Source organism: Quercus suber, unplaced genomic scaffold, assembly GCF_002906115.3.
Source record: "Quercus suber isolate HL8 unplaced genomic scaffold, Cork oak 2.0 scaffold_57, whole genome shotgun sequence".
Classification (NCBI taxonomy): Eukaryota; Viridiplantae; Streptophyta; class Magnoliopsida; order Fagales; family Fagaceae; genus Quercus; species Quercus suber.
In genome coordinates this window covers 1830030-1839748 of record NW_027069522.1, presented here as the reverse complement: position 1 = coordinate 1839748, position 9719 = coordinate 1830030, and the positions used below count along the sequence as shown (strand labels likewise).

The 9719-nt window shown below is 31.6% G+C and overlaps 1 long non-coding RNA gene across 1 annotated transcript; it reads right to left on the bottom strand.

Annotated features, from left to right (window-relative positions):
• Window positions 1-323: 323 nt before the first annotated feature.
• Window positions 324-2992, bottom strand: LOC136067096 (uncharacterized). Its single transcript, XR_010628619.1, has 3 exons — window positions 2754-2992; window positions 1134-1423; window positions 324-786 (listed from the first exon to the last, which is right to left on the bottom strand). It is a non-coding gene; the product is annotated as an uncharacterized LOC136067096 (long non-coding RNA).
• Between the last annotated feature and the right edge of the window lie 6727 nt (window positions 2993-9719).

Below are 9719 nucleotides of genomic sequence, written 5' to 3'. Positions count from 1 at the left end.
ATTTCAATTCATGGCATGTTAAAATCCATTTAAGAATACTGATGGAATATTGATGAAGCCATTATACTTTTGTTTTACAATTTTGCTGAAAAAAGGGTAAGGATTGATACATTGGGTGTTATTTTTTGGCAAACGATATACTATTTGACTATTTGTAAACACTTATTTAATATTTCAATTTATGGCAGATTGAGATCCTTTTAACAATATTGATGGAGCCAAAATCTTTTTAACACACTTCATTGAAAGATGCCATTTCATCTTAGTTCTAACGCAGGAAAAATGTCTTTATAGCTTCATACATCATTCCATATTTCAATCACTATTGAGTTTCTTTGATAATCCCATAAATGGAGATGGTTGTGTTGTCTAAACCATCCATTGGTTTTGTTAAATTTAACATCTCAAAATAAACAGATAATTCTGAAAGTGACAATTTAATTCAACTCTAAAGGTATAATATCTAAATTGAAGCGAGACCCATTAGTTCTGCTTGGCTTCATGATTTTTATCTGCCTTGATGTGTGGAGATTAAATTGAAACTGTGTTGAAGAATTTATTGGCTTAAAACACCAGATGATGCAGCTAGGAGTCCCTTGAAGTCTAGCACCTCTTGACAAACGTCGAGTGTAAACACCATTCCAATACTTCAGGACACATGATTTTCATCCAAAACATCACCTTCCAAGATGGCTCAGTCAAGTACATATCTCCCCTGCAAGCACTGGCCACAATTGCCTTGGCACACCCTTCTGTTGTCTTAGCTAGGATCCAGGTTGCTTGAGCCTATCCAGAAATCACATTCACATATAACAGGAGTGGTATTGACATATATAAAAATTTTACTGTATAAGGCTTACAAATTGATGTGTCATAAACCATGTCAGTAAAAAAAAAAAGATTCAAAAAGGTTAATTAGTAGCTAGTACAGTTATAGTCTGGCTTAAGTGATCATTTTCACATTATAAAGGGACTTTACCATACCATTACTCAATACTGTTAGAACGTCTTACCCTCTTGGTATCTAGTGGCTTAAGACACTTCATTGCCTCTAATATAAATGCAAAATAAACTTGATTCAAGATCATAAGTTGGTGAAGGATAAGCTTTCAGGTTTCATTTAATTCAAATACCTTTGATAAATTTGCGCTATCTGACATTTCTGACTTAATCAATCTAGGAGTCATAATTGTTATTCCAATATCCGAACCAAGTTCAGCCCTCCATGTCTCAAAAAAGGATATCAGGGCTGCCTTGCTTGTAGGGCATTCCAATCAAGAAGGTTTCTTACATTGTAGAAACTCATTCTTGGCATAGCCAACCATGCTACAGTTGAAGCAAGTACAACAATCTTTCCCTTTCTTTTTCTCAAGTGTGGAACTGCATTGTGGTTGCTATATATTGAACCCCAGAAATTTGTGTCCTAGAAAAATATAAAGTGAGATTCTGTTAATGCAAGAAAGCAAATTAAAAAATCAAATAAAAATTTATAGAGGGTTAATTCTTGTAGAACCGCAGCTTTGCATCAAGTTCCTAATAGATACGATCGTTTTAGTGTTTTACTAATCTAATGTGCAAGGAAAATTGTGAACTCTAGGGTGTAAAGAATTTGTTGCAAAGGTTTTGAGTATTTGGATGTAAGTAGCCAGTAGGATTTGAACCAAAAAGCCTATTTCATAATGACAAACACATTATAAGTTATAACACTAGGCCAAAACATGCATATGGTACTAAAATGTGTAAATTTATTAAGGGAAGATAATTGTAAATCCAGCATTAGCATTGGAAAATTCCAATGCTAATCTATTTTGCAATTCTAAAAAGCCACTTTATCATTATATCATACCATTTTACAATACCTCCACATCCCATAATTCTACTTCTCTCTTTTACTCATTAAAATAATATATCTACATAATAAAATAATATATCTCAAAATTATATCTTTTCTCTCCCATCTCTCTCTTCTCTCTACATAATAAAATATTATTATTTTTTTACAATACTTGCTGCAGTGCAATTCTATGTTTAGAATTGCACTGTAGCAGTATTGCAAAAAAATTTGCAATACTGCTGTTTAGCATTCCCCAATGCAGATGGTTTTAGGGCTTAAAATTTCAAATTTTCCTTAGATTTGGCATTAGCATTCCCCAATGCCAATGCTCTAAGAAGACATGATCACAAACATATTATAACAGGACAATATGCCATATTTTGGTGTCTCTCTAATAGGTAACATTTTTTAATAAATATTATGCTAAAATAAAAAATACTTAAAATATGATTTGAAGTGTATATTTTGGTGTCTCTCTGATCTAGCGTATGCTTTTCACCTTCTTTTTTTTTAATCTAATAATAGAGTGTTTTTTTTTTTTTTTTAATAAAAGCCAAAAAGCATATGTCCAAACATTAGCTTCTTACCAAATTAATTAAATACAAAATCAACAGAAAAAAAAAAAAAAAAAACCTTACTCTGTTTTCCTAAATTTCTTAGATATCTCTTTCAGGCATTTAATCAAACAATTGTAGGTAGCATACCCAAAATTAATAATGCAATACACATTCACTAGACTAGAGCTCACAGAAACCCAACCCCAAAAAATTAAACCAAACCAAGAAATTCACTCATGGAAAAAAGAAAAAAAAAAAAAAAAGAGGGTTCTTTGTAGATTTAAATACCAATACCAGCAAAAAAAAGAAAGAAAGAAAGAAAGAAAGAAAGAAAGAAAAACAAACAGAAAAAACAAACTTACTAGGTGTGGCTGTCAAATGGCAGTGGAAGCACAAGGCGCTGACGAGACATTGGTAGCAATATGATGGAGCTACCTGTCACGATGGCTCTAGTTCCACGTCTCTCTCCTCTCTCCGGTGGCTTTGGTTCTTTCCATCAGTGTCATGTTAATAACATTGAGTTGCTACTTTTTAATCTCATGTGTATATCACGTGATTTTATTCTGTTAGTTTTTTAGCACTAAGCTAACGGAAGTATTGATTTGACAGTTGTGAATAGTTTAAGGAGCAAATTGGCCAATATAAAAATTGAGAGGGTCTTTTGGCCAGTGGTTGAAAGTTTGGGGGTGAATGAGCATTTTTCCCGGGAGCTTTAAACCGTGCAACAAAAGGAATTTAAAAACAGAAGGTTGAAAGTTGAAACCGTGAAAACAAAAAGTTTTAGAAAGGGTTTCAATTGAAAAGGCTTAGGTTTGGGCTTTGTGGTGGAATTAAATTTATAAGAAGTGGGTTTTATGGTGAAGATAGGGCTAGGATTGATTTTATATTTATTAGTATTTTAAATTTTAAAATTCATAAAAATTATTTTAAAATTGTAGAACAAATTCAGAAAAGGGGATGAAAATGACATGGCCGCTGATGTGGCTCAACGTGAACGTAGCAAAACTAAATGCTACGCTTCAGCTTTTAGTATTATATAGATATAGATTAGTATTTTAAATTTTAAAATTCATAAAAATTATTTTAAAATTGTAGAACAAATTCAGAAAAGAGGATGAAAATGACATGGCCGCTGATGTGGCTCAACGTGAGCGTAGCAATACTAAATGCTACGCTTCAGCTTTTAGTATTATATAGATTAGAGAGGTTTAAAAAAAATTTGGAGGGGCCATGGCCCCCCAATGCATAAGGTGGCTCCGCCCTTGAATTTAAGGTCACAAAACAAAAGAATTCAGGGCATACCAAAGAGCTACCCACAATGACCTTGCATATCCTTTTTTTTTTTTTTTAAAAGTATAATGACCATGCATATCCTACCTATAGCAAGTGATTTCCAAGCTATAAAAAGTTGAGTTCCAAATTCCACACCTTGACAAAAAAAGGAATATTTTAATCTCTCCAAACAAAACCCACATAAACCCCATTAGGACATAGTTTTGACATCTGCAAAATCAGTAAACAAGCCAAACAAATTGATTGGGTATAAACAATCCCACAAAGCCAAAGAAGAAACCAAGTATCTAAACTTAACATGAAGAGCTAAAAATGCTCCATCACAACAGAAAACACAATCAATAATATTATATATTAAAAAAAAAAAATCAAATATTGGGGAACCTCACAGTGGTACTCTTGGACTTGGATTGAATGGCTCCTCCGCATACAGTACCAAATTGGCATCTGAAACCACCATTGCCCGTTGCTATTCCTGCCAACACCAACCCTACTTTTGTTTTCGTAACTCTCTCTCTATCTCGCTCTCTATTTGGTGTATTATAAAGAGTCCAAATCTTCTGTCTCACTTTCTTTATCTCACTCTAACTTTACAAATAAAAACTTGACACATGTACGTCTATTTTATTAATTGCTAATTTTCAGCCTTTGTTATTTCATTTACCTTAATTAATTGAAAATTAAAAAAAGACACAACAGCCAACACATTCCCACCACGAGCACCACTACTATCTTTCTCCGATGCTGCTTATCACCAGCCACAGGTCACCAACAACATTTTTCTTCCTTTGTTCTCTTGTTTCTTTTTTATTCTTTCTTTCCTAAAGTCTTTAGCCGTTCTTAACCAATAGTTTGTATGCCATCCACTACCAACGGAAAAAACATTGGAGCAGAAAATATTGACATCATATTCTAAGAAACAAGTTTCTTCTTCAAGTCTATGATGGGTACCTACTGCTACCTTATCTTCTTCAGATCGGTAAAAAAAAGTTTTAATAGCTCAGATGATGGCATCTGCCAATGATAACAAATACCAATACCCAGTAATGGCAACAGTGGATGGTTGTGTCTGGCAGCATTGATCGCATCTGCAATTGCTAATGGGGCTGGTGATGGTTGTTGTTGGTGGTTGTGAGGCATGTGGCGCCGGAGAAAGATGGTGGTGGTGCCGGTGGTGGGGATGTGTTGGCTGTTGTGTCTTTTAATTTTCAATTAATTAAGGTAACTGAAATAAAAAGGCTGAAAATTAGCAATTAATAAAATAGATGTCCATGTGTCAAGTTTTTATATGTGGAGTATACAGTGAGATAGAGAGAGTGAGACAGAAGATTTGGACTCTATTGTAAATTGATACTTTGATTGACTTTGACACTTGCTTGGCCAAGATCAACCATTTACACGCAAAATTTTTCTTCAAAAGAGTCCTAATATTGTCACTAGGAAGCACGTATGAATGATATATATGCAAGAGTAATGTTATAGCCACAAATTATTTTATAATTTTTTTACAAACTATTGATGTGACAAATTCTTATTAGTTCTAATATGGGTCTACTACTAACATTACATTTATGTTTACCAATAATTATTTGAAAATTACTAAAATCACATTAGCAGTTTGTAAAAATAATGTAAAATAATTTGTGTCTGTAGCATTACTCATACATATAATTAAGTCTCTTGAATTCGAAAAACAAAATATGCATCCAACTCTTGAATAATCAATATGCTATGAAGTATCACCGTCCTTCATTTCATTTTCATAGAGTCATATGAATCCGTTTCTTCATTCATAAATTAATTAATTAATAAAATTTCCTCCTTTTCCTCTTTTTGTGTCAAATCAAGAGAACTATTCTTATAAACAAGAATTTCATTCAACAACTAATGCACACAAATTGTTAAGGTGTAATTCAAATTAATTTTAGTGAATAATCTTTATGTGTATTTGGTAAATTTTGGATGAATTTTATGAATTAGGGGAATTTCCAATGTTTTTCTTTTCTCTTGTTGTACAAATACTATACAATTTAAGTGACCTTGGGGTCAATTTTGTCTTTGCCCATGTGAAGATTTAAATGTAGTGACTCTTCATTTTCAAAAAAAAAAAAAAAAAATGTAGTCACTCTTGAGTCTGCTTTAAGTAATTTCTTAAAATTAAAAAAAAAAAAAAAAAGCTTAAAGTAAATTCCTTTTGGTTCAGGCTTTCTTTTTTTTTTTTTAAGTATAATGACCATGCATATCCTACCTATAGCAAGTAATTTCCAAGCTATAAAAAGCTGAGTTCCAAATTCCACACCTTGACCAAAAAAGGAATATTTTAATCTCTCCAAACAGAACCCACATAAACCCCATTAGGACATAGTTTTGACATCTGTAAAATCAGTAAACAAGCTAAACAAACTGATTGGGTATAAACAATCCCACAAAGCCAAAGAAGAAACCAAGTATCTAAACTTAACATGAAGAGCTAAAAATGCTCCATCACAACAGAAAACACAATTAATAATATTATATATTTAAAAAAAAAAATCAAATATTGGGGAACCTCACAGTGGTACTCTTGGATTTGGATTGAATGGCTCCTCCGCATACAGTACCAAATTGGCATCTGAAACCACCATTGCCCGTTGCTATTCCCGCCAACACCAACCCTACATTTTGTTTTCGTAACTCTTTCTCTATCTCGCTCTCTGTTTGGTGTATTGTAAAGAGTTCAAATCTTCTATCTCACTCTAACTCCATAAATAAAAACTTGACACATGTACGTTTATTTTATTAATTGCTAATTTTCAGCCTTTGTTATTTCATTTACCTTAATTAATTGAAAATTAAAAAAAGACACAACAGCCAACACATTCCCACCACGGGCACCACTACTATCTTTCTCCGATGCCACTTATCACCAGCCACAGGTCACCAACAACGTTTTTCTTCCTTTGTTCTCTTGTTTCTTTTTTATTCTTTCTTTCCTAAAGTCTTTATCAGTTCTTAACCAATAGTTTGTATGCCATCCACTATCAACGGAAAAAACATTGGAGCAGAAAATATTGACATCATATTCCAAGAAACAAGTTTCTTCTTCAAATCTATGATGGGTACCTACTGCTACCTAATCTTCTTCAGATCAGTAAAAAAAAGTTTTAATAGCTCAGATGATGGCATCCGCCAACGATAACAAATACCAATACCCAGTAATGGCAACAGTGGATGGTTGTGTCTGGCAGCATTGATCGCATCTGCAATTGCTAATGGGGCTGGCGATGGTTGTTGTTGGTGGTTGTGAGGCATGTGGCGCCGGAGAAAGATGGTGGTGGTGCCGGTGGTGGGGATGTGTTGGCTGTTGTGTCTTTTAATTTTCAATTAATTAAGGTAACTGAAATAAAAAGGCTGAAAATTAGCAATTAATAAAATAAATGTCCATGTGTCAAGTTTTTATATGTGGAGTATACAGTGAGATAGAGAGAGTGAGACAGAAGATTTGGACTCTATTGTAAATTGATACTTTGATTGACTTTGACACTTGCTTGGTCAAGATCAACCATTTACACGCAAAACTTTTCTTCAAAAGAGTCTTAATATTGTCACTAGGAAGCACGTATGAATGATATATATGCAAGAGTAATGTTATAGCCACAAATTATTTTATAAATTTTTTACAAATTATTGATGTGACAAATTCTTATTAGTTCTAATATGGGTCTATTACTAACATTACATTTATGTTTACCAATAATTATTTGAAAATTACTAAAATCACATTAGCAGTTTGTAAAAATAATGTAAAATAATTTGTGTCTGTAGCATTACTCATACATATAATTAAGTCTCTTGAATTCGAAAAACAAAATATGCATCCAACTCTTGAATAATCAATATGCTATGAAGTATCACCGTCCTTCATTTCATTTTCATAGAGTCATATGAATCCGTTTCTTCATTCATAAATAAATTAATTAATAAAATTTCCTCCTTTTCCTCTTTTTGTGTCAAATCAAGAGAACTATTCTTATAAACAAGAATTTCATTCAACAACTAATGCACACAAATTTTTAAGGTGTAATTCAAATTAATTTTAGTGAATAATCTTTATGTGTATTTGGTAAATTTTGGATGAATTTTATGAATTAGGGGAATTTCCAATGTTTTTCTTTTCTCTTGTTGTACAAATACTATACAATTTAAGTGACCTTGGGGTCAATTTTGTCTTTGCTCATGTGAAGATTTAAATGTAGTGACTCTTCATTTTTTAAAAAAAAAAAAAAAAAAAAAAAGCTTAAAGTAAATTCCTTTTGGTTCAGGCTTGACTCATGAGTTGGTTTTGGACCTAAGCTTGAAGACCTGGACCAGACCCAGTCAGGTATATGCTTGACTCAAGCAAAACAAAAACAAAGAGCCATGATTTATGCCTGACGCAATCCTGGTCTGCCCCAACCCATGTATAATTTTTTTTTTTTTTTTGTTCAGGCCCGAAGGCTTTCAGATTTCACAATTTCGGTTTTAATGTCATTTGAGATCGACCCAGCCGTGACAAATTTTTTTAGCCCATCGGCCTTACCAAATTAAATTGATATATATTAATATTATAACAGAAAGCAAATTTTATAAGGCAAGAACATGTCTAAATGTTTGATCCATTTGGTTCCATAAGTTCCAAAAGTAATTCTAATTCATTATATCTTGAATAGACATGTATTTTAGTTAGTTCAAATGGTAAAATTTACTATCCTCAAATAACAGATCTGAGATTTTATTTTTGCCTACATCAAAAAATCAATTGTACTTACTTGGGAAGATGGAAACTATAGGGAGGTTAGGAAAGTGAGAGAATAAAAAAGATTTTATATTTTGCCATATGTGTTCGCTTGGGAGGATAGAAAAGTGAAATGATGGAAAACTAATATACTTTATTTATTTATTATTATTAATAAAAACAAGTGAGAGGATGAAAGGTATGAATTTACACTTATTCCCCTATTACATATGATTTTTTTTCCCAAAAAGAAAAAGTTACTTATAATTATTTTCTTAATAGTATATAAAATAGACACAATTCATTGAATACAAATCCTATGTCTCTTTATTTGTGTCCCACTTTATACTCCGCAAATCACCAGTCAAACAGGTAATTTGTATTCCAATTCATTATTCAAGAGACATGTACTATGCAACAATGTTTTGAATACCGTTTCGAAACTGTTCTAATTTGTCATTTGAAACAGGCCTATTTCAGTTTTTTTTTGGCTTATCACTCATATATAGATATATATATATATATATAACATAAATACCTATTTAACATTTATAATTGCTTATCATCATTAATAAAATATAATAAGATTCAATTCAAAATAACAAAGTTTTAGTTTTTTCTCTTTCTTTTTTTTTTCTTTTTTTTTTTAAAGGAAAAAAGGAGAAATATGTAATTTGACCTAAATGACCTTGAATGTACTAGAATTTAGCTTGAGGTGGAAATAGGGGGTTTCTCGTTCCAATTTGCTTACTAGTACAATATTTATCGGTTGAAACGGAACAAAATCCACAACTATGTTGTACAATGCACGTTTAGACTTCAACGTACTAAAATAAAATTAAAATTAAAATTAAGAGAAACTTAAACAATCAAAAAAGGAAAAAAAAAATCAGCAAGTAAATGATTAAAAGATGAGATTAAAAAAGGAGGGGGGGGGTATTCTTGTTTTCTTCGAAATAACCAGGAGCCAAAAGACCAACAAAAATTAAAAAATAAATAATAATAAATTTCCCAAATGTTCAATCTAAGTTTTTTATTTTTATGGGTTGAATTATTAGTGCAAAACTGGAAGAGTTTTAAAAACTAAATAAATTCTAAATTCATATAAATAATATNAATTAAAAAATAAATAATAATAATAATAATAATAATAGATAAAACTAAGAGAAAATCCAATTAAATTTTAATTTGGAGTCTAATTTTGTACCACGTATCTTATCTAATTTTTAATTTGTATTTAAGTGAATATTAGGTGCAAAATCAATGATATTTTAATTGGATT